The sequence below is a fragment of the Mobula hypostoma genome, chromosome 15 (genome assembly GCF_963921235.1).
Source record: "Mobula hypostoma chromosome 15, sMobHyp1.1, whole genome shotgun sequence".
NCBI lineage: Eukaryota > Metazoa > Chordata > Chondrichthyes > Myliobatiformes > Myliobatidae > Mobula > Mobula hypostoma.
The window spans coordinates 29,342,844-29,367,907 of NC_086111.1; the positions used below are offsets into that span (position 1 = coordinate 29,342,844).

Sequence of the window (25,064 nt, forward strand, 5' to 3'; positions counted from 1 at the left end):
ACTACACACCTACTAATGACTAATATGAGTCAGCTACAGAATGCACTGCAGTTATTTGCCTAGGTTACTCTAACAACACCTTTTAAATACACAACCTCTACATCTAAAGACAAGGGCATGAAACCATCACCACCTATATGGTTCCGACCAAATAATACACCATTCCTGGATCCAAATCCTGCAACTCCCTCCTCAACAGTACTGAGGAAATAACTTCCATCAGAAATACAAAGGGGGATGAGTAATAAAAGTTATCCTTACAAGCGCTATCACATCCTGACAACTGAAATGAATAAATGAATTACTAATTCCTGTACTTTGCACAAAAGGAGTGTGCCTTGGGCATAAAACATGGTAATCAACTTGTACATCAACTATATAATCTGATGTTTTGTGAGTTCAAGATCTTTCTTTCTAGACTGTCCGTCAGTAATTGACTCTAATATTACTCCAGATTTTTCAACGTTGGATACAATAATCCTCAAACTAGCAGAATAATTTTTTTAATACCACAGAATAAAATACAAATTGAAATCTTTACAATAGGTTGGGGCTGTTTAGAACTCTTTAAAGTTCTTCATCAAGTTAGTTCAATCTACCTAAATGTATTGTACTACATTTAACATGTTTTCAATTTCAAGTAAATCTAATGGAGAATGAGATAAAGCAATCTCATTTTAGGTGAAGCAGGGCTAGAGGAATTGTCAGCAGATATTGGCAAACGTCATTTAAGAATTGGCCCCATTTCCCACACAAGCAGTGAATCCAAGTTCTCATTTCCTTTTCATTTAAAATGGTCATAGAGAAGGTCATCATTAACTGTACTTAGTGTAACTGCCTTTCGCCTGAAAAAAAGACATTAAGTATTACTGTGCTCAGCACCAATTAGACATAGTGGAATTACTGCCAGTTTGAAGTTACCTCCTGCCAGGCTTGAAAGAAACAGTCGTTCCATTCGATGTGCACATTTAGTATCCTGTTGCCATTCAGGTCTCAATTTTGCCTCTTTCTCTTTACTGTATTGGATAAATAAAGACAAATTACTTAAGTGACAGCATCAATATCAATCTATTTAGTTTGAAATCTTTCTGCTCATCATGGTGAATGATATTAATGTAGGTAACCTTTTAATTTGAGGGATGCAATACTGCCAGCAAACACTCACATCTGAGTTTCATAGGGGTTGTGTAAATGATAGATTTCATTGCAACTAACTGGCAATTTAATTAGTTATGTTCATATAACACACATAAAAGTTGCTGGTGAACGCAGCAGGCCAGGCAGCATCTCTAGGAAGAGGTGCAGTCGACGTTTCAGGCCGAGACCCTTCGTCAGGACCAACTGAAGGAAGAGTGAGTAAGGGATTTGAAAGTTGGAGGGGGAGGGGGAGATCCAAAATGATAGGAGAAGACAGGAGGGGGAGGGATGGAGCCAAGAGCTGGACAGGTGATAGGCAAAAGGGATACAAGAGGATCATGGGACAGGAGGTCTGGGAAGAAAGATAAGGGGGGGGGACCCAGAGGATGGGCAAGGGGTATATTCAGAGGGACAGAGGGAGAAAAAGGAGAGTGAGAGAAAGAATGTGTGTATAAAAATAAGTTACAGATGGGGTACGAGGGGGAGGTGGGGCATTAGCTGAAGTTATAGAAGTCGATGTTCATCCCATCAGGTTGGAGGCTATCCAGACGGAATATAAGGTGTTGTTCCTCCAACCTGAGTGTGGCTGAATTCATCTTTACAGTAGAGGAGGCCGTGGATAGACATGTCATAATGGGAATGGGATGTGGAATTAAAATGTGTGGCCACTGGGAGATCCTGCTTTCTCTGGTGGACAGAGCATAGGTGTTCAGCAAAGTGGTCTCCCAGCTGCATCTGGTCTCGCCAATATATAAAAGGCCACATCGGGAGCACCGGACGCAGTATATCACCCCAGCCGACTCACAGGTGAAGTGTTGCCTCACCTGGAAGGACTGTTTGGGGCCCTGAATGGTGGTAAGGGAGGAAGTGTAAGGGCATGTGTAGCACTTGTTCTGCTTACACAGATAAGTGCCAGGAGAGAGATCAGTGGGGAGGGATGGGGGGGACGAATGGACAAGGGAGTTGTGTAGGGAGCGATCCCTGCGGAATGCAGAGGGGGGGGGAGGGAAAGATGTGCTTAGTGGTGGGATCCCGTTGGAGGTGGCGGAAGTTACGGAGAATAATATGTTGGACCTGGAGGATGGTGGGGTGGTAGGTGAGGACCAGGGGAACCCTATTCCTAGTGGGGTGGCGGGAGGATGGAGTGAGAGCAGATGTACGTGAAATGGGGGAGATGTGTTTAAGAGCAGAGTTGATAGTGGAGGAAGGGAAGCCCCTTTCTTTAAAAAAGGAAGACATCTCCCTCGTCCTAGAATGAAAAGCCTCATCCTGAGAGCAGATGCGGCGGAGATGGAGGAATTGCGAGAAGGGGATGGCGCTTTTGCAAGAGACAGGGTGAGAAGAGGAATAGTCCAGATAGCTGTGAGAGTCAGTAGGCTTATAGTAGACATCAGTGGATAAGCTGTCTCCAGAGACAGAGACAGAAAGATCTAGAAAGGGGAGGGAGGTGGCGGGAGGCCCCTGGCCCTCACCTACCACCCCACCAGCCTCCGGGTCCAACATATTATTCTCCGTAACTTCCGCCACCTCCAACGGGATCCCACCACTAAGCACATCTTTCCCTCCCCCTCCCCTCTGCATTCCGCAGGGATCGCTCCCTATGCAACTCCCTTGTCCATTCGTCCCCCCCATCCCTCCCCACTGATCTCCCTCCTGGCACTTATCCGTGTAAGCGGAACAAGTGCTACACATGCCCTTACACTTCCTCCCTTACCACCATTCAGGGCCCCAAACAGTCCTTCCTGGTGAGGCAACACTTCCCCTGTGAGTCAGCTGGGGTGATATATTGCGTCCGGTGCTCCCGATGTGGCCTTTTATATATTGGCGAGACCAGACGCAGACTGGGAGACCGCTTTGCTGAACACCTACGCTCTGTCCGCCAGAGAAAGCAGGATCTCCCAGTGGCCACACATTTTAATTCCACATCCCATTCCTATTCTGACATGTCTATCCACGGCCTCCTCCACTGTAAAGATGAAGCCACACTCAGGTTGGAGGAACAACACCTTATATTCCGTCTGGGTAGCCTCCAACCTGATGGCATGAACATCGACTTCTCTAACTTCCGCTAATGCCCCACCTCCCCCTCGTACCCCATCTGTTACTTACCAATGACAATCTCTGAGAGAACAGAATAAAATAAATAATATTTATTTAGCACTTTTCCTGATGTCTGGCCATCTCATGATGACTTCTAGCCAACAAAAAGCATTTGAAGTGTAACTATTATTACATTGTAGGAAATGTAGCAGTTACTTTGCCTGCAACAAAGTCCACACACAGTAACAGATCCTTTGTTTGGGATAAAGGGGAAGTATAATATTTTTTCCCGAAGAAAGAAATCACATGATTGTAGAATGATTACTGTAGGGGGCCTTTTAGTCCCATCAATACTGTATCAGTTCAATGTAAGAAGAATCCAGTGGTATCGTTAATTCATTTTCTCCCAAAAGCCATGTAAAATCTTTTATTACTGCAGTCGAATTTGGCTCCAATCCTACTGCAGTGCTTTGCACATTAAAACCCTTCATGATAAAAGTTTCCAAGTTACTTTTGGTCCTTCTGCCAAATACCTACTTATGTCCTTTAATTATTGACCATTCAGGCAATAGGAACAGTTTCTCTCTATCTCATTGGCCTATATCCATACTTATTAAAAGTATCTTGATCCATTTTCGTCACAAATTCGTTTGTTTCAAAGGAAATAACCTCAACCATTCTATCCACATAATTTCCTCTTCACTGGAGCCCATATGCATTCTCTTCTATGAATGCTAATTAAATCCCTTTCATTTTCCTAGACATTTTCTGTTACTTTCTATATTGATGTCATATAATCCTTCAAAGCTGTGCATAAACTTGTTATCAAAACCATGCAACCTAGTTATGCAGTATTTTAGACTTACTGAGTCCCCGAACTTGACACTTTATAACACTCATCTGCATTTTTGTAATGTACTAGACAATGGGGTGACCCATTGGGGCACCCTTTGAGAGAAGGGTAGTGCAATCTGATATGACCAAAATGAACATTAAATTTTCCTGAATGCTATTGGTATTGCTTTGCTTTGGAAACTGAAGTGGAAAACCTCAGTCTATTAAAGAAGCACAACGTGTAGCAAAGCAAATATAGCTCCTCCTCATTTAACGAAGGACACTTTTGATGGCATCATTTCTGGTTTATCTGCCACCCCTGGGCCTCTCTTGGTCATTCTGGAGATGTGCAGTCCTTTCATTCCCTGACTCTTCATCTCTTCTGCTGTTTGTTGTTTGTCTCTGATCCTGGAGATGTGCATGCCTCTCCTCCTCTGTCTCTTCTTCTCTCATTTTTTTTTGTCCTGACTCTTTGATCCTGGAATCGTGCGGCCCCTGGTCTCATCTGATTCTTGTTCCCCTCCCTCTCCTTGCTGCTTCCCGACGACGTTTGGCGTCATCTCGTGACCATAATGTCCACCTTTCCTTTCCACGTGACATAATTAGGCTGACCATTTTTGGCCGCAGCAGTGGGTTTTATGGGTGTCTTGAAGTACGTCATTACAATAAGATTTAATTATCTCTTTTGATGGGTGGCAGTTGGATCTGTCCCAATCCTGCACATGCTGATGGTGATTAGCAGAATGTAACCCCTCGAAATAGTGCTGTCCTGCCCTTTTGCTCCGGTAGGTGTTGCTGCTGAGGCTGGCCATGCGCATGCGTCGGGCTGTCGCGTTCCGATTTCCATGATGGCGGATCAGCTCTCGGGTGAATGCAAGCCTGTTGATATTTGCGAATGGGCAATTGTATACATATAGATAACCCTGAACTTTGCCTGCATTCTGTAAGTTAACACAGTTTAATTTGTCTTAGCCAAAAAAAAATGTTGCTGTAATGCACTGCAATTGGAGGTCACAAACAGACAAACAGACAGACAGAGCATTAGAGTTTTAGTAGTATTTAGTAGTATATAGATAAGTGCAAACATTTGGCAAAAGGTGAAAAAAAAGTGAAAGTAAAGCAAACTCTACGCAAGTTCAAGCTATATGAACTTACTACATTTGTAAGAATATTTATTAATGTGGTGTATCGTATCATTTGGGCAATCATGGTCTTTCTATGACTATGATTGTTCTTGGCAATTTTTGTACAGAAGTGGTTTGCCATTGCCTTCTTCTGAGCAGTGCCTTTTCAAGTCGGATGATGCCAGCCATTATCAACACTCTTCAGAGATTGTCTGCTTGGCGTCAAAGGTCACAGAACCAGGACTTGTGATATGCACCAGCTGCTCCTATGACCATACACCACCGGCTCCCATGGTTTCATGTGACCCTGATTGGGGGACTAAGTAGGTGCTACACATTGCTCAAGGGTGACCTGCAGCCTAGTGGAGAAAAGAAGCACCCAACACCTCCTTTGGTAGAGATGTATCTCCACACTGTCGCCCATACTAATTGATTCTAATTGCAGATAAATATTCTGCATAGAATCTCCTTGTACATTCCTTAATTTATTTAGTACTGTGAGGAACTTGATATTGTAATTACATCAGAAAAGATTGATAAATACTTCAGGGAACAAGTTCACTGCAGGAGAAATTAATATAATTGATTTGTATTATAAATACTAAGTGCTCTATTTTTAGAAAATCCACTGGGTTGCAACATCCTTTTGGGGAGTGAAACAGGTTTCAAAAAGTTATGCAGCCAAAGACGCACTTTGGCTCCATTTGTCTCTTCTTGAAACTTAAAGATATGATTATTTCTAAAGCTTAAGGCCAATCAGAATAATTCAGCTCACTAAATGGCATGGAATTCGGGTTTTCACATGAAGAGTTGCTTTGCAACTACTGATTCCCCAATTTTCTCAATTTAGTCTTTGCTTACTAGTATCATTATTTTTTTCTATCATCTGTCGTCAATCCCAGCTTCAAGATTATAGTCACACACACTATTTCTTTCCATGCTTTTGATTAAAAATTACACTTCCAATCTCATTACCTTTCATAATTGCTGTAATTTTTGCTGACTCAAATTTGTGTACAGTGAGATCTTGGGTTGCAAGTCCGTATTTCCCAAAAGTGGCAAAACAAGAAGATAGGGTGGTAAAGAAGACATATAGCACACTTATTATGAATTGGGCATTGAGTACTAAAGTTGTGAGCAATAGCAATAGGCCAGCTATCACGTGGAAAGGCTCCTGGAGCAGATGCTATACCAGCGGAGGTCTACAAAATCGGTGGTACACTCATCACCAGCAAACACACAGAGCACTTCCAGAACTTCCTCTCAGTAGCTGGGAAAATCTTATCCAGAGTCCTACCAGACAGGCTAAATGCTCATCTGGAAAGAGGTCAACTCCCGGAAAGTCATTGCCAGGAGCAGAGCAGACAGCTCTACAACACCTTTGTGAGCGGAGAGGGATTACCTCTGATACAGCAAGAAACTGGAGAGAGTTGTGGACACGGCTCAGTACGTCATGGAAATTAGCCCACCTCCATTTTTCCCGCTTACGCTTCATGCTATTCGGGAAAGCAGCAAACATAATCAAAGACTGCTTCCTACGGAGGTATTTGCTGTTCTCCCCCGGACATTCTATATTCCACTCCCTTCAACATCGCAAGTAGTACAGAGGTGGGAAATATAACATACATACAGTATGTGTGCTAATCAGAGGGCATGGGCATAAGGGACTTTATTGAGAGATTCAGGAGGACTGTAGCATCGTCTGTGGCTCAGATTTTTTCTATAGTACTTTACAGGTTCTAGTTACTTACCTGAGAGGTAAGAAATGATGAAGCAATATCTTATATGGGTTCTTTGAGATTGGTTTTGTGCAAAATTTCCCTGACAGGAGCGAGCACTCTCCCTGAAGGATGTGGACATCATCTAAAAATCTTTAAGTGATAATAATTTAATAAGGGCATCAAATTTGCAAAGTCCAAAGATGTATAATATGTGTGCCATATTTTAGTAGAAATAGACTGTGGTCTTCTTCAAATTTTCCAGTACATTTTTTTTAATAATGTAGAGGCAGATTTGATTAAGCCACTGAAATTGCACTTTCAACAGGAACATGCCAATGGTTAACAATTTACTTTATGCAATTCATCTTTTCAAGCAAATGCTGCGAAGCATATGGCAAAAATTAGTGCTCCAGCAAATGTTCCTCTTAATGATTATACATCAGAATTATAATAGAACCTCAACACCTTATCATACTGAAGCAATTTGGTGCATCATCTCCTTGTCCTCGGTACAGTGTCATTTTCACACAATTACTTGTTATTTCTTCATATTCACTGCTCAAGGGTTAATCTGAGAGCAGTATTATTTAAAGTGTTTTTAAATATGACTGTAAAGTACTCTATTGAACATGAAGGGGCTTAATCTGAACTGATGATTTTAGCTTTCAAGAAGAGGGCTTACCAGCAAGTGTTCCCAAGAGAAATTGTTTCATTAATATAAAAAAAAGTTGCAATGCTAGACTGCATTTGGGACATTATCATTATTGTATGGATTAAGAATTGTAGGAGACTTCCGGTAGCGCTCATGGAGTGAAGTCGCGTTCTTGACTCGCTCCATTACCTCTGAGTTTTTTTTCTCTATGGTCAGCTATACTTTAATTAACCATTAAGGCATCAACTCTTACAATACTTTGAATTAAACTGAATTCTCCGACAACTGGATGGAACTTAGATCTGCTATGTCTAAGAACGAGAAAGACGGCAAGGATGGTAAACCTCCGGTTAAACCGAAAGCTACGGATCTCCCTCCGACTGAATCACCGGTGACTTTGAAAGCGATAGCGGAGTTAATTCAGAGGGAAATTTCAACCTCTGTTAGGGAGATGATTCGTACGGAAATTGCAGGCCCTGTTAAAGACCTGATTCATACGGAAATCTCAACTAATTTCCAGAAAATTGCCGATTTAATTGATAAGATGCAAACATGTATTGCGGAACATCAGTCGGCTATATCTGATCTTCAAAAATTCGCGCAACAAAGTGAGCTTAAGATGGGGAAAATCGAAGAAACAATTAATGTAATGAAGAAGAAACTTGACTTTTTGACTTTTAAAAACTCTGACTTGGAATCTAGAATGCGACGGCAGAATTTACGAATGATTGGCGTGAGGGAAGCCGCTGAAGGTAACAACCCCATGAAATATTTCTCCCAACTTTTAAAAGATGCATTCCCTACTGTATTTCCTGACCAACCACCGCTACTGGATCGTGTTCACAGAATCCCATCATACTCGTCTAGGTCAGATAGACCTAGGCATGTTATCTTACGTTTTCATTACTTTCAAGACAAGGAGAGACTGTTTCGATTCGCTCGATCTAAAGGTTTCATTGATTTTTCGGATCTTAAGTTCCGATTCGTGGAAGATTTCAGTAAACCAATCTGGGACCAACGGGTCCGTTACAGATCCGTGATGTCGGAATTCTATAAGAGGGATTTAAGACCAGCGCTGCTGTACCCTGCACGTCTAAGGATTCGCATGTCAGATGGAGCCCTTCGTTTTTTTGATTCTCCATCGGATGCCCAGAGTTATCTGGATCAACTTTCATCTCCAACATCTTAATTGCTTTCTTTTTAATTTTCTCCGTCGATCGGAGGCTGTGAATTGGTTGGTTTTAACTTTTCTGTGCCCTATTTGGGCAGAAAAGTTTACTTTCGATTTCTTAATATGGCTACTAAACTTTCTTTTTAACTGCGTCATTTCTTTCTTTTCCCAGGGGATTCTGGGTGGTTACTTCCCTTTTGTCATCTTACGTATTTCCTGTGCGGCCTTAAATTTTGTAGTTTTTGTTTAAATTTTATTCTGTTTTGCTTTTTATAATCACTTTATGTTAATAATCCTATTTTTTTTGTTGCTGTGTCTATTCATGAGTTTGAGGTTTATTGTGGTTTTTTTTTAATATATATTTTCCGGCTTTTGTTCTGTTCTGTGTGTATTCTAATTGAGCTAACTTTTTTTTACTTATTTTTTTACTGTTTTACAATTAGCTGATCCTTTTCATATTTATACCTTTTTTTTAGGGAGCGTATACCGGAAGTCATGGGGGTAGTTTTAGCGCTTGCTTCTTTCTGGCGGGTCTGCTTTAGATTTTGCCTTGGGGTCTTGGGCTGGGGGGTGGCGGGAGGGGCTTCACGTTTTAGTTTGTTTTTCTTTGGGCTATATACATTATTGAAGTACTGGTTGCGTCCTTTTCCCCGGTATCTTTTGTATGTTCTGTTCCCTCTCCGGGTTTGTGGGTCGCGCCTATTGTCAATCCTCCCTGTTGTGGGTTGACTTTAGGATTTATGGAGTCTATTATTAATTTTGTCTCCTGGAATACTAATGGTCTTAATCATCCTATTAAAAGAAAAAAAGTTTTTAAAGTGTTCCGGAGACTTAAAGCACAAATTTTATTTTTACAAGAGACCCATGTACGGAGGGGGGACAGACTACGTTTTTTCAAATTCTGGAAGGACCAACAATTTCATTCGAACTCCAATGCTAAGATTCGAGGCGTCTCTATTTTTATAGATTCCTCAGTTACTTTTATACAACAGGATATTATCTCTGATCCGAATGGTAGATTTTTATTGGTTAGTGGTTTACTATTTAATAAAAAAGTAGTTTTGGTTAATGTTTATGCTCCTAATATGGATTGTCCGGAATTTTATAAATCATTGTTTGATCAGTTTCCGAATTTGAACGAGTTTTCATTGATTTGGGGCGGAGATCTTAATACCTGTTTATCTCCAGCTTTGGACCGTTCGGCTCCTTTACGGACTTTACCTAATAAATCTGCAAATTTGATTAATTTTTTCCTTTCTGATTCTGGGTCGACGGATATTTGGCGTTTTCTGCATCCTCAGGAAAAAGATTTTTCCTTTTTTTCACATGTTCATCATTCCTATTCAAGAATTGATTATTTTTTTTATTGATTCTCGTCTCATTCCTTCAGTGATTAAATGTGATTATGATTCTATAACCATTTCGGATCATGCTCCACTTAAGCTTTCTATTAAAATTATGGCCAATATACCAAACAATAGACAATGGCGTTTTAATTCGCTGTTGCTTCAGGACTCGGATTTTGTTAATTTTATGAATGAACAGATTGAGCTTTTTTTTATAATTAACCATACAGAAGATATTTCGGTTAACACTCTTTGGGACACTTTTAAAGCCTATATTCGGGGTCAGATTATTTCGTATTCCGTTGCTTTGAGGAAGAAACAGAAGCAGGAGGAGATGGCAATTGTGGACAAGATTAAAGAAATTGATAAGAAATATGTTATGGCTCCTTCTGAGGAGCTATACAAACACAGAACTGAACTTCAAATGGAACACAGTTTACTACTCTCGTCCTCGATTGTAAACCAATTAAAGAAAACAAGAAGTGATTTTTATGTTCACAGTGATAAAATTGGCAAGCTGCTGGCTAATCAATTGAAATCTAATTATGTTAAATCTCAAATCAATCAGATTTATAACCAAAATGATCGATTGATATTGGATCATGTGGGGATTAATCAAACCTTTTGTGATTTTTATTCTTCTTTATATCAATCAGAGTCTCCTCGAGATTCTAAATATATGAATGATTTTCTAGATAAGTTAGACTTTCCTCAGATTTCACAGGATATGTCTTCTTTATTAGATACTTCCATTACAATGGATGAGATTAAGAATGTTATTTTTTCTATGAATCTGGGGAAAGCTCCTGGCCCTGATGGGTTTACCGTTGAATTTTATAAATGTTTTGCTTCTTTATTGATTCCTTGGCTCTATAAGGTTTTTGAGGCTTCTTTGAAACTTGGTAAACTTCCGGAATCTTTTAATAGAGCATCAATTTCTTTAATACTAAAGAAGGATAAAGACCCTGCTCAATGTGCATCTTATAGACCAATATCTTTATTAAATGTTGATTCTAAAGTCTTTTCTAAGTTATTAGCAAATAGACTAGAAAAAGTACTTCCTTCTATTATTTCGGAAGACCAAACGGGTTTTATTAAAGGTCGTTACTCTTTTTATAATATTCGTACATTGTTAAATATCGTTTATACTCCCTCACAAAATGTTCCTGAGTGTGTTATTTCTTTAGATGCCGAGAAAGCTTTTGATAGAGTAGAATGGCCTTATTTATTTAAGGTGCTTGAAATGTTTAATTTTAGCCTGAAATTTATATCCTGGATTAAACTGTTATATCACTCCCCTGTAGCCTCGGTTCGTACTAACTCTTTAAACTCACCTTTTTTTCCTCTCTTTCGTGGTACTCGACAAGGCTGTCCTCTTAGTCCCCTATTATTTGATATTGCATTAGAACCTCTTGCAATTGCTATTCGAGAATCTTCAAATATTACTGGGATAACTCGGGGATTAAAGTCCCATAAATTATCACTCTATGCTGATGATTTACTTTTATATATTTCTAATCCTGAGAGATCTATTCCTGCTGTTTTAGAGTTATTAGCACAATTTGGTCTTTTCTCAGGTTATAAATTAAATCTTAGTAAGAGTGAACTTTTTCCGATTAATAAACATCTTCCCTTATATTATAAATTTCCATTTAAATTGATTAATAATTACCTTTCATATCTTGGGATTAAAATTACTTGTAAACATAAAGATTTATTTAAGACTAACTTTTTACCATTAATAGACCATATTACTCAACTTTCATCTAAATGGTTTCCTTTATATTTAACTTTGATTGGTCGTATTAATGCAGTTAAGATGTTTTTTTTGCCAAAATTTTTATATGTGTTTCAGGCATTACCAATTTTCGTTCCTAAATCTTTTTTTGATAAAGTCGACTCTAAAATTTCTTCATTTATTTGGCAGAATAAGAATCCGAGACTGGGTAAAATACATTTACAGAAAGCTAAGAGAGATGGAGGTTTAGCATTACCTAACTTTAGATTTTATTATTGGGCTATTAATATTCGACATATGAAATTTTGGTTACTTGACCGGGATATACTATCTATTCCTAAATGGGTAGCATTGGAATTACAATCTGTTCAGGGTTATACACTTGGTTCTATTTTAGGTTCATCTCTTCCTTTTGATTCGAAACGCCTTAAGCAGGTCTCTAACCCGATCGTTAAATATGCTTTGCGTATTTGGTTTCAATTCAGAAAATTTTTTGATCTTAATCAATTCGGGTTAGCGATTCCTATTTTAGGTAACATATTTTTTCCTCCCTCTTTTACGGATCGCGCTTTTCAAACTTGGAAGACTAAGGGTATTTTACGGTTTTTGGATTTATTTTTAGATGGTTCCCTTATGTCTTTTGAACAATTATCTAATAAATATAACCTATCAAGAATACATTTTTTTAGATATTTACAAGTTAGAAATTTTCTAAGTACTATACTTCCTTCCTTTCCAATGCTTCCTCCTATATATATTTTAGATTCGATAATTAACCTTAATCCATGTCAGAAAGGTGCATCGGCTATGATTTATAATATTATTATGAAACTCAGGAAAGCTCCATTTGATAAGATTAGGGTAGATTGGGAACAGGAATTGGGGCTTACCATTTCTGTGGATGATTGGGGGCAGATTTTACAATTAGTTAATACTTCCTCTATTTGTGCTAAACATTCCCTAATTCAATTTAAAGTGGTGCATAGAGCACATATGTCCAAAGATAAGTTAGCGCGTTTTTACTCGCATATTAATCCTTTCTGTGATAGATGTTCGGGGCAGATAGCCTCTTTAACTCATATGTTTTGGTCTTGCCCTACTTTGGAAACTTTTTGGAGAGATATTTTCAATATTATTTCTAAGGTATTAAATATAGATATCTCTCCTCACCCTATTACTGCTATCTTTGGACTACCTAAAATTTCTAGTAATCTTTCCCCTTCAGCCCGTAGAATGATTGCATTTCTTACTTTAATGGCGAAAAGATGTATTTTACAACATTGGAAAGAGCTTAATGCTCCAACTACCTTTTTTTGGTTTTCTCAGACGATTTTATGTTTGAATCTGGAGAAAATTAGAAGTAACCTTCATGATTCTTCATTTAAATTTGAACAGATTTGGGGACCTTTTATTCGATATTTTCATTTAATGTAATATTTACCCTTCTTGTTTTTTTCACTGTTTTAATGGAGGTCGGGATTGAGGACGTGATTTTAAGTTTAACTCTGTTTGGTTTCAAGTTAGCCCATTGCTTTGCTTTGCTTTTAGTTAGTTGCACGGTGGGTTTTTTTTGGGGGGTTTTTTTTTCTTTTTTTCCATTGATATATATAAAATCTAGTATACTATTATGTTATTTTGGTTTCTTATGCTTAAATTACATTGTTTGTAGTATTTTCTTTTTGGTATTGTTATCTTTTGGAATTTTATTATACTTTAACATTGTATTAATGTTTATATGGCTTACCTTTTTTGTATACTTACTCAATAAAAAGATTTAAAAAGAAAGAAAGAAAGAATTGTAAACATTCTTATGCACATGGAAACCATATGAAAATGACTGTTCAAAAAATTCAATCCCACATCATATAATGCTGTCACAGGGAGATTTTCTTATGTGCAAGACGGGAAGGATGCCATGTATGTAAATATTGTGAATTCCAGCTCACAGCAGGTTTGGCACATTGACTTGTCAAATAGGAAAAGGTTCACTTATTTCATGCTGATATTCCTTGAGGTTTGATAAAGATGAGGAAGTCATGAGGCACCACCAATTAATAATATCATAAATAGGAGCTTTAGGCTACTTGATCCTACAGGTCTGCTTTGCCGATTAACTAGGTCACCTCAGCTCCATTTTTCTGACCCATACTGACCTATACAGTAGTGCTAGAAAGTTCATGAACACTGCAGAATTTTCTCTATTTCTGTATAAATAAGACCTATAATTTGATCAGGTCTTCACGCAAGTCCTAAAACTAGATAAAGAGAACCCAATTAAATAAATAATACAAAAAAAAATTATACTTGTTCATTTGTGATTCAAGATGGCGCTGGTATGTGGCAACTCTGCGCGTGCTCCCCTAAGCAAACTGCCCTCTACGCTATCCTATACCTGAGAAACCCTTCTAAACCTCCAATCTGCTACATCTAGCAAGATCAACAACATCCTGACGAAGCTACTGACCCAGCTGGAGATCACCACGCCAAAATTGCTTCTTCAACTCCGGACCGTACCTGGACCTGACCAGCGAAGCCTGGTCCGAGGCTCACCACATTCCCGGAGACCCGCGACCTGCTACCGTGCCGGAGCACTTGGAGACGCGGCCCATTCCGACTAGCACCTCTCCGGAGCAGACGACCACACAGAAGTGACGTCGGAGACCTCAAGGTGCCCCAGACGCTTCCCCCGAGTGACCACCGTAAAGCCCAGCTGGTGGCCATCCACAGCTGCCGGAAGTGAGGCCTCCACCGCTGACCTCAGAAGTCGAGCCCAAGGCTCGGCTGGAGCGGAGGCCTCTGCAACCGTGGCTCAGCTTACGGACTTGTTTCACCTCACGACTCACACCACCAGGTTCAGAAACCATTATTACCCCTCAACCATCAGGCTCTTGAATCAAAGGGGATAACTTCACTCAACTTCATTTGCCCCATCATTGAAATGTTCCTACAACCTATGGACTTGTTTTCAAGGACTGTTCATCTCATGCTCTTGTTATTTATTGTTTGTTTATTTATTTATTATTTTTCGTTCTTTCTTTTTGTGTTTTCATTTTGTTGTCTTTTGCACACTGGTTGAACACAAAGTCTGTGAGGTCTCTCATTGATTGCTAACGTTTATTATTCATAGATTTATTGAGTATGCCTGTAGGAAAATGAATCTTGGGGATGTACACAGTACTTTGAACTTTCACAGAGAACATGCGGCCTCTACCCAAGAAATCCTATTTGCTGTACAGACTGCCAGCTCAGGGACAAATGTGATTGATATGGCTCAACTGTGCATCTTCCAACACACAGGAAATGAGGCTCATCTGCAAACAGTTTAAAGCTTCCACCATTGTGCAATAAAATGCTTTGTCGGGGCAGTAGGAGCACTATGAATACTTGTCAAATTATTTGCGCCATATTCACAGTGCAAATCCGCAGCACATACACTTTGTGTATACATCAAATATAACTCAACAATCTATTTCAAGGTGAGCAGTCAGGGAGGCAGAACAAGTGTTGATCAATATCTCTTTGAGGGCCAAGTAAAAATATAGATGTAGTTGATAGTGAAGGTTATGTTTTAAAGATGCTATTATCTGTTCATACTATGATACAAGTCCAGTTAAACACAGTAGTCCAGAATAATCAAAACAAAATCTGAAGGCTTCCAGCATATGCAGAACCTTTTGTGCTTACAGTGGTCTTGAAATTCATTGCCAGTGAAGGCATGCTCAAGGGCCATTGCACAGTGTATCAATGTGAAACTCAGCAGCATCCAAAGCCAAAGGTATCAGTCCTGCTGACAGGCTCTGCCATATTTCACTGCTATCATCGTGTAATGCACCAAGACATAAACTTAATCTGCTCCCAGTACTGTGGGGACAAATGGGGTCTGAAGATGGGATTGATGGGTTGTGGGGGTGCACCTGAAGGAGGAGATAAATGAGAGAACCCTGCAAAGTGGGTTACGGAGCCCCAGTCAGCAACATCATTAAAACCTGAATGTCCTCAGAACATCCAATGGCAGATGCACCTCAGAACAACACAACCTAATATCCAGGGCAATTGTCTAAAGGAGCATTACACCTGGACTGACTTTGTTCTTTCTGCACCTGATACAGAGATCTCATTATGGCACAATGTGGATTCCAGAGGGACTGTCCGATCAAATCTCCATTCTAGCACGTTTTAGCCCAGAAACGGTCACAATTGTATTTATTCCAGAGGTGACCTCCCTTCTTATATGCTGTACTGAGAACATCATATTCTTCTCTCAAAATATTGCTGATATCATCAGGGTTGTGTGGAAAGAAGAATTAATCTTTACTTTTGTATCTGATGTATGTTTAAGCTTTTTGTTTTACTAACTTAAGCGACTTTTTATCTAATACACATGCCACATCAGCGACAACTTCCCCTTATTTGCACTCACTGCAGGAAGTTGCTCCATTAATGCATTATATGAATAGGAGGAAAGAATACAATGACCATCAGCCTATGGAAATTGCAGACAAAAAGGCACTTTAATATGTAGTCCTAGTGACAGCCAATAAAGCTGCTAAGTTAACAAATTTCACATTACACGCCAGTGATAATAAACCTGATTCTGATTGTGAGATGCTGAAACTTGGAGCAACAAACAAATTTCTGGAGGAATTCAGTGGGCCAGGCAGCATCTATGGAGGTAAATAGACAATCAACGTTTCAAACTCACAAATAAAATATTTCGAAAGCGTAAAGGTAAAGAGCAAAGAAATTTGGGATAGAATCCCAGAGTACTGCATTAGCTAGAAAATAGAATAATACAACACTGTCTGGGACCTTAAGCTCGTAATCAATCTAACCCTCTTTCCTACATATGCCATAATACTCCATTTCTCTTAACCCATGTGCCGATCAAAGAGACTTCTAAATATTGCAATGATATCAGCTTCTATCACCACCCTGGCAGTGCATTCCAAACACCCACCACTCCTTATGTAAAAAGCCTCCCTCTGATATCTCCCCCAAATTTCTTCCACTCCCCTTAAATGTATGCCCTCTGGGTTTGGTCGTTTTCCCCCTTCCTCAGTCCCACTCCCTGGCCTCTCCCCGTAATCTTTGATGGTGGGGCCAACCAAGAACCTATCAATCTCTGCCTTAAATACACCCAACAATCTGACTTCACAGCTGCCTGTGGTAACAAATTCCACAAATTCACCACTCTCTGGCTAAAGAAATTTCTCCTCATCCTTGTTTTAAATGGACACCCCTCTATCCTGAGGCTGTGCCCTCTTGTCCTAGACTCCCCCATCATGAGAAACATCCTTTTTACACATACTCTGTCTAGGTCTTCAACATTCGAAAGATCCTCCTCATCCTTCTAAATTACAGAGAGTACAGGCCCAGAGCCATCAAACGTTCCTCATACAATAACACTTTCATTCCCAGAATCATCCTTATGAACCTCCTCTGAACTCTCTCCAATGCTAGGAACATCTTTTTTTAGATGAGGAGCTCAAAACTCTTCACAATGCTCAAGGTGAGGCCTCACCAATGCCTAATAAAGCTTCAGCATCACATCCCTGCTCTTGTATTTTGGACTTCTTGAAATGAATGCGAACATTGCATTTGCGTTCCTCACCACTGGCTCAACCTGCAAGTTAACCTTCGGGGTGTTCTGTACATGGACTCCCAAGTCCCTATGCATCTCAGAGTTTTGTATTTTCTCCGTTTAGAAAATAGTCCGCACATTTATTTCTACTACCAAAGTGTGTGACCATGCACTTTCCAACATGGTATTTCATTTGCTGCTTTCTTGCCCACTCTCCTAATCTGTATAAGTCCTTCTGCAGTCTACAACACTACCTGCCCCTCCACCAATCTCCTTATCATTTACAAACTTGGTGACAAAGTCATAATTCATTGACATATAGCATAAAAATGAAGTGCTTCCAACACTGACCCCTGAGGATCACCACTAGTCACTGGCAGCCAACCAGAAAATGATCCTTTTATTCCCACTCGCTGTCTCCTACTAATCAGCCACAACTCTAACCACGCCAGCAACTTTACTGAAATACCATGAGCTCTTGACTTGGTAAGCAGCCTCATGTGTGGTACCTTGTCAAAGGCCTTCTGAAAGTCCAAAGATACAACATCCACTGCATCCCCTTTATGTATCCAACTTGTAATCTCCTCAAAGAATTCCAACAGGTTTGTCAGGCAAGATTTTCCCTGAAGGAAACCATGCTGACTTTGTTTTATCTTGTCCTGTGTCACCAAGTACTCCATAACCCTATCCTTAATAAATGACTCCAACATCTTCCCAACCACTGAGGTTAAGCTAAATGGTCTATAATTTCCTAATTCACTGATACTCACCCTGCTGGCTGCAGTTTTGCCCTTTCATCTACCTGCCCTTCCTGACAGTCCGACTGCACGCTAACTTTGCTATTTTATGATTCATCCGATCCTGAGTCCCTTCACTCTGGTTCTTACCCCCCTGCCAAATTAGTTTAACCCCGACCCGCCAAAAGCTCTAACAAATCTGCCCGCAAGAATATTGATCCCCCTTAGGTTCAGGTGCAACTCATCCCTTTTATCCAGGTCATACATCCCCGAGAAGAGATCCAAATGACCCAAGAACTTGAAGCCCTGCCCCCACACCATCTTCTCAGCCACGCATTTATCTGCCAAGTCATCCTGTTTCTACCCTCACTGGTGCATGGCACAGACAGCAATCCAGAAATTACTACCCTGGATGTCCTGCTTCTCAGTTTTCTGCCTAGCTCTCTAAGTTCTCTCTTCAGGTCCTCTTTGCCTTTCCTTCCTATGACTTTGGTGCCAATATGTACCAAGACACATGGCTGCTCTCCCTCCAAATCCAAAATGCTGTGGACACAATCCGAGACATCCCTGACCCTGGTACCTGGGAGGCAACACACCATACACTGTCTCGTTCACGTCCACAGAATCTCCTGTCCATTCCTCTGAATATTGAGTCCTCTATCATTACTGCTCCCCTCTTCTTCTTCTTTCCCTTCTGCACCATGGACCCATGGTCAGTGTCAGTAACCTGGTCTCCGTAGCATTGCCCTGGGAAGTCATCTCTCATTAGAGTATCCAAGACAGTATACTTATTATTGAGGAGAATGGCCACAGGGGTGTTCTGCACGAACTGCCTATTGACCTTTCCATTTCTTCTAAAGACAGACACCCAGCTAGCTACCTGGCCTCTTGCAACTTAAGGGTGCCTACTTCCCTGTCACTCTGATCGATTATCTCCTCACTCTCCCACACAAGCTGCTGTTCCAGATCCCTATCACAGTCTTCAAGGAGCTGCAGCTGGAGTCCAACATCCCTTCTGTACTTTTATTTACACCTGTCTGTGCTCCTCCCACCACAGATTGGGCTGCCGGAATGACACTGAATGCCCATGAAGCTCTTCTTAAAATCCTGCTGTTCACTTCCTTCCTAACTCACTGTAATTGCTTTTAAGGACCTTGTCAATTGTCCTATCCATATCATAGGTAACAATGTGTACCACACTTTGGGCTGTTTACCTGCCCCCTCCCTTTAGGAATGCCATGGACTCAATCTGAGATATCTCTTACCCTGGCATCTGGGAGGAAGCACATCACCTGAGAGACCTGAATCCTGAATCATGTCTACAGAATCTCTTGTTTGTTTACTATTACTCTCCTCTTCTTCCACCATTCCTTTTGAGCCACAGAGCCAGAGGAAGTATTAGAGATCTAGCCACTCTGGCTCTCCCCTGGTAATTGTCCCCTTGTGGCACTAACAGTTTAATGAGGAGAATAAAAACTGAAAAGTAAAGATAACTCCATGTTACGAACATTGAATGACACCCTCAAGTCAACAAAAGTTGAGGCCACTTAGACAGTGTCGAGGACCTCTGAAATTCCCTGCCTTTGGATGCTGGAGGTCACATCACTAGGGATATTTAAGTTGAAAATTGATAACTATTTGAAATATTGAGAAATTGAGAATAAAAGGAACTGTCACTGAAGAGGAGTTGCGGGCAATATTGCTCAACCATGATAGATAGAAGGACAGAAGGGCCAAGTTACCCACTCCAGCTCCTATTTTCTTGTATTCTTGATGAAAGAAGAATGATACTGGAATCAAACTAAAGATCTGAAAGTCTTGACACTGTTAATAATTTGTCTGTAATTTAATTATATTTAATTTTGATTTAATTACATAAATTAACTTCTCTGGCTTTCAATTGAAGGTAACTAACAGAAAAGTATGAAAATAGTTTAAAAGCCTTCAGCAATACTAAACTGCTAAGGTCTGTCCAAGGGGCCTGCGTGAGAGAGCCTCAGGATACAGCACCTGGGATCTATTTGTATCTGGAAGAACTTAATCCAGTTAATAGACCTCAAGACCAGGCTGCAAGAAGAGCATAGGCTTATTTCACAAAATAAAGAAAAGTTTGCAATTACTATAAAGCAGTGGTTCCCAATGGGGATGGTTACATGCCCTAAAGGGGTATTAGGGAAAATAGAAATCATCGGGTGGTGTTCAAGGTTCTTGGGGGGGGGGTGGAATGGGTGGTAAGCGGCACCCTAACTTAAACCACGAGACATGACCAACTGTTAGTAGAGCAGGCACTTCCTAATAAAAATGGATGAGTTACTGGAGCACAGGAAAAACCATAGCTCTGCAAGAGGTGAGCACTCGTCGTCACGTGTCTAAAACTCAGCAATCTTACCCGACCTTACCAACCAAACAGACATCATTGGGGATGCATAAAGTAGCAACATGGGTGGCTAACTGTTCCCCTTCACTCGCAGCATGGAATGGGTTTGTGCAATTTAGCAGTTGGTAAGTCAAGTACACTCTCTCAGCTTTCTCTATAGATCTATGGACAACAGGTCGCGCAACAATACAGCACTGGCCGGAACCAAGTGGTGAAATAGAACCAATCAGTGAACCTACTGACCCCGAGGATTCTTCTTGAGGTGTTCTAAGCGACTTTGGCTTCATATGTGCAGACAAGAACCAACTTTGGGGGTTATGAGATCTCATGTGATTGGTCCGTAAAACCTCAGCTAGCAACATTTTTCAAGCATGGCAGTTCTTGAAATATCTGCTATCAATAACATTAAAACTCATCTATTAAATAGCAGAATATTTCACCATGAAGTGTTTGAATGCTTACTACTTCACACAGAAGTGCATTGGCTGTCAAAAGGCTGCTGCTTAAAACATTTCTTCGATCTTCCTGACACTGTGGTTAAATTTTGGCTCAAAGTCGACAAGAGTTTGGGAAACAAGATCAAATTTCTACGTGGAGATATGGCATGCCTAGCTGATCTGTATGACAAAATGAACATTTTAAATATGAAACTGTAGGGTGAGTATTTCAGTTTAATCCAGGGAAAAGTGCAGTGTTGACTTTTACCAGAAAATTGGAAATATATAAACAAAACATTGGGAGAAGAATGTTCTCAGTTTCCCTGAATGGAAAGAATGCCATTATCTTTCACAGATGTTGATTTGCAAGAGTACTGCTTACACCTGCAGTCAATGAAGAAGGATTTTCAGAATCCATTCAAGGATTCGAATGATCTGGAAATTCTGGACTGGGTAATTAACCCATTTCTTTACAAGGTGGAGGAACAGGAAGAGAGCTTGCAAGAAGAAATCACTGAAATTCAGAATGATAAAGAAGCAAAAGTGCTTTTCAAAAATGTCGACTTTTGTGATATGTGGCTACACTGTCATGTGAAGTGTTCTTGTCTTCGGAGAAGAGCCGAACTGCTCTTCATTGCATTTCCACCTCCTACCTTGCTGAAAGAGGCTTCAGTGCAGTGAACCACATACTTACAAAAAAAAATAGAAACTGTTTGGACATTGTTACGCTTGGGGGCTTAAGGTTTTTGCTGTCGCAGTTTGAACCAGATATTTCAACTCTTGCTGAAAACCATCAAGCTCAAGGATCATATTGATACTGAAGCTGCTGTACAGCGCACAGGTACCATGTACGCTAGGTTTGAAGACAAATAAAAATTTAAAGCAGAATCATTTTTCTCATGTAAGGCTAAAGTAGACATGTTTTTAGACTGTGTGGGTGCCAGAAAGTACATTGTGCCTAAAAGGGGTGTTGGGCTAAAAATGACTGGGAAGCTCTGCTATGAAGTTTCTCGCAAGTTGTTTTGCCAAGATGGCGACATTCCTTTAAAATGTATTGTTTAAAAACGATTACACTGTCAATTGCAAGAAAATGTGCAGATTCTGGAAATCCAAGCAACACACAGAAAATGCTGGAGGATCTCAGCAGGCCAGGCAGCATCTATGGAAAAGAGTTCTGATGAAGGGTCTCAACCCATTCCATCGATGCTGCCTGGCCTGCTGAGTTCCTCCTGCATTTTGTGTGTGTTACTCTGTCAATTGATTTTATTTGAAAATTGAACCCATGGAGTGCAAGATCACTAAGTTATATTGCCTTATATAGCCAACCTGTACAACATTGTTCAGAAGAGATTAATGAGTAAATGCTTTAATGTTAAGATTAAACCATCTCCCTGATGTTTAAACCAATCACCCATTATCATGGTGAATAGTTAAACAGGAATAGTATAAACAGAAAGTCAACTATACTTAAGAGGTTAAACTTCTAGACCAGCCTAACTCCAAAATGCCTCCCTGTAAATTCTAAATCTGAAGTATAGGCATAGCCAGCAGCCAATTTCCATTAATCAAATAGTCAGACACAGCAAATGAAAGATGACCAATTATAATTTTGACGGCATGAACTTAGAAGGATGGTAGGGTAAGACTTCAGGAGAATTTCATGGATCACTAATGTGACCTGTCAACCATCAATATCCTTGTTAACATCCTGATGCTCAGATGGAACATTATGATGGCAGGTAATTGTCCTAGGTAAAACAAAACCATTAAAATCTTTGCCCAAGCTGACACCACCCGGGGAAATAGCATAGCTGTCTGTTACATTTAGTATGAATCACTGCTTGAAGTGAGAAGAATAAAGAGATGTGGCAGAGTGTGGACATATATCCAGATAATTGCCAAGATCTATTCCTCATACCCGCGAAGGGCTATTATTTTGATGTGGGTGGAATTGGTATCCTGATTTGATTCCCTAGGCACTGTCCAATGTAATACAAATGTAATACTTCCTTTCAGTCCAGATAATGTGGAAGAAAACCATGTTTCAATGCATCAAGGTAAATTGGAAATAAATGCATTCCTAGAGTTTACTTTTTAAAAAAATTATTTTCTCCCACTTTAAAAAAACTTGTCAATTTAACAATATCTGTACTCTGCATAAATTAAATACAGAATGTCAGAGCAGACTAATATGTTTTGATTTAATTAACTATCTTTATTTAACCTACTGACTTTAATAAATAGGGATAATTATCGAGCTCTAAGGGTAAATCAAAACCAGAGAATTGCATTCTTACTAATTGCCCACTAGACACTTATAATGGCATTGGAAGTTATCGTTCAGATTCAGATTCCTTGATTAAAACCAATGGGGTATCATTGCACTGCGAGCTATTGTATTATTGCTACCAGCAGTGGAGATGCTCATGATGAAATAGTATGGCAACAAGTAATTTTCCCTAAGTCACATGGTTTTAATTGTAGAAAAAAATAAAAGAATGATGACAGAAAGGATAGATTCAGAGAATTTATGATTATAATTGCACAATATTCTAAAAGGTTTATCACATCTGAGAGCAAAATGCTTTTAAGAGCATAAGGTTAAGCAGCATGAAGAAAAGCCCATTTTGTTTATCCATTCTGCTCAATCATAGAGTGGATGCAGTCAGGTCAGTTTAAATCTTCACAACAATGAAAAAAAGTATACTGAACCTTTCCTGAAGTTCAATATTTACAGAGCAAGAAACCTACATTTCTTCCCATGTTAAATAACTGATATTACACAGGTTGCGTTTTAGGTCCTATTGGTATTTTGGTGCATTTTCCTCAACTTTCACATCCCTTGAATAAAAGCAGTGGGGTGTCATTGTACTGTGAACTATTGTGATATCACCATCAGCAAGTAGAGATGCTTACTATGAAACAGGATGGCTGAAGTAATTTTCCCTGAGTCATGGTAGTGTAGCAGTTAGCACAATGCAGATGCAGAACCACCGACCTGGGTTCAATTCCCGTCGCTGTCTGTAAGGAATTTGCACATTCTCCCCATGACTGCATGGGTTACCTCCTTGTGCTCTGACTTCCTCTCCTATACAGGTTAGTAGGTTAATTAGTAACATGGGTGTAATTTGCCAGCTTGGGCTTGTGGGCCGGCAGGGCCTGTTATCCAGCTATATCTCTAAATAAATGAATAAATAAAATGAATGAATTAAAATATCTTGTTGCAACATCTTTCTATCAATTACAATATATATATAATATAAAATAATTATGTAATACCCTCTCTGTTCTTTCACAGTAAATAAATCAGGCACTAATTTAAAATACGCAGCATCCATGTTCCCATGTATGAATAGCTTTTAACTTCTTGAATATTTTTCTAAGTAGACTAAACAAAAATGAAGAGGCTTTCTAACATTCTACATTCTCCTTGATGCAAATTCATTTGTTTTTTTTGTTTCATAGGGAAAATCCAGGCGAATTGGTATTCGTAAATGACTTTTGCTTTCCTTATAGAATACTCAACTAATATTGTAAAAATATTAGTTTAATTCTTAGCATGAAAATAATTGAATCTTTCTGATGGAAAGATACCCTTGGCTATTATCAGTGGCAGAAACTGCCTTTCAAGGTAAACAATGAAATTATGATTTCTAACAGCCTTGATAGAAGAGTTTGAACTCATTTGATTTTAGTGCTGCAGAATATACATTGTTGAATTGCACTCTGTCTAAAAATTCTGGCACAAGTCCATTTTCAAAGGCTCATTATTTTTACGCTGCAGTTAACAGAAGTGTATCAAGGTATGAAGGCATAATACCTTTACAGCAACATAAGACATAAATGAGTAATCACTGGTCATATCTTCTTCTAGCTACATATCACAATATAGTAACAATTGGGAAGAGTTTAATAGTGATTTGCAGTTTACGACCTAATAAATCAAATCTGCGTCACCATTCAACTCTTTCTCAGCAGCTATATAAAAAATAAAAAAATCTATTCCCATATAAAAAAGTTATTTCAAATTAAGATGCAATATTATAAGAGATTTGAATAGGATTCTATTAAAATTGTATTTGCAAAGCATTGTATCCTTCACATTGTAGGTGTTAAAGTAACATTTCATTACATTTGCTGGTAATTATTATAGCAGTTCTGTACAAATA

At 39.5% G+C, this 25,064-nt stretch overlaps 1 protein-coding gene across 11 annotated transcripts in view; it reads right to left on the bottom strand.

The window, feature by feature from the left end:
- Positions 1-25,064, bottom strand: part of LOC134356771 (protein bassoon-like) — a 517,214-nt gene that overhangs the window by 147,809 nt on the left and 344,341 nt on the right. For 9 of the 11 annotated variants that reach the window (XM_063067881.1, XM_063067878.1, XM_063067875.1 and 6 more), the window contains one exon: positions 922-1,016. The exons of the other annotated variants lie outside the window; for them this stretch is intronic. The gene's annotated coding sequence lies outside the window, so the exon portion shown is untranslated. The remainder of the gene's footprint in view (positions 1-921; positions 1,017-25,064) is intronic. 11 annotated transcript variants of the gene reach the window in all.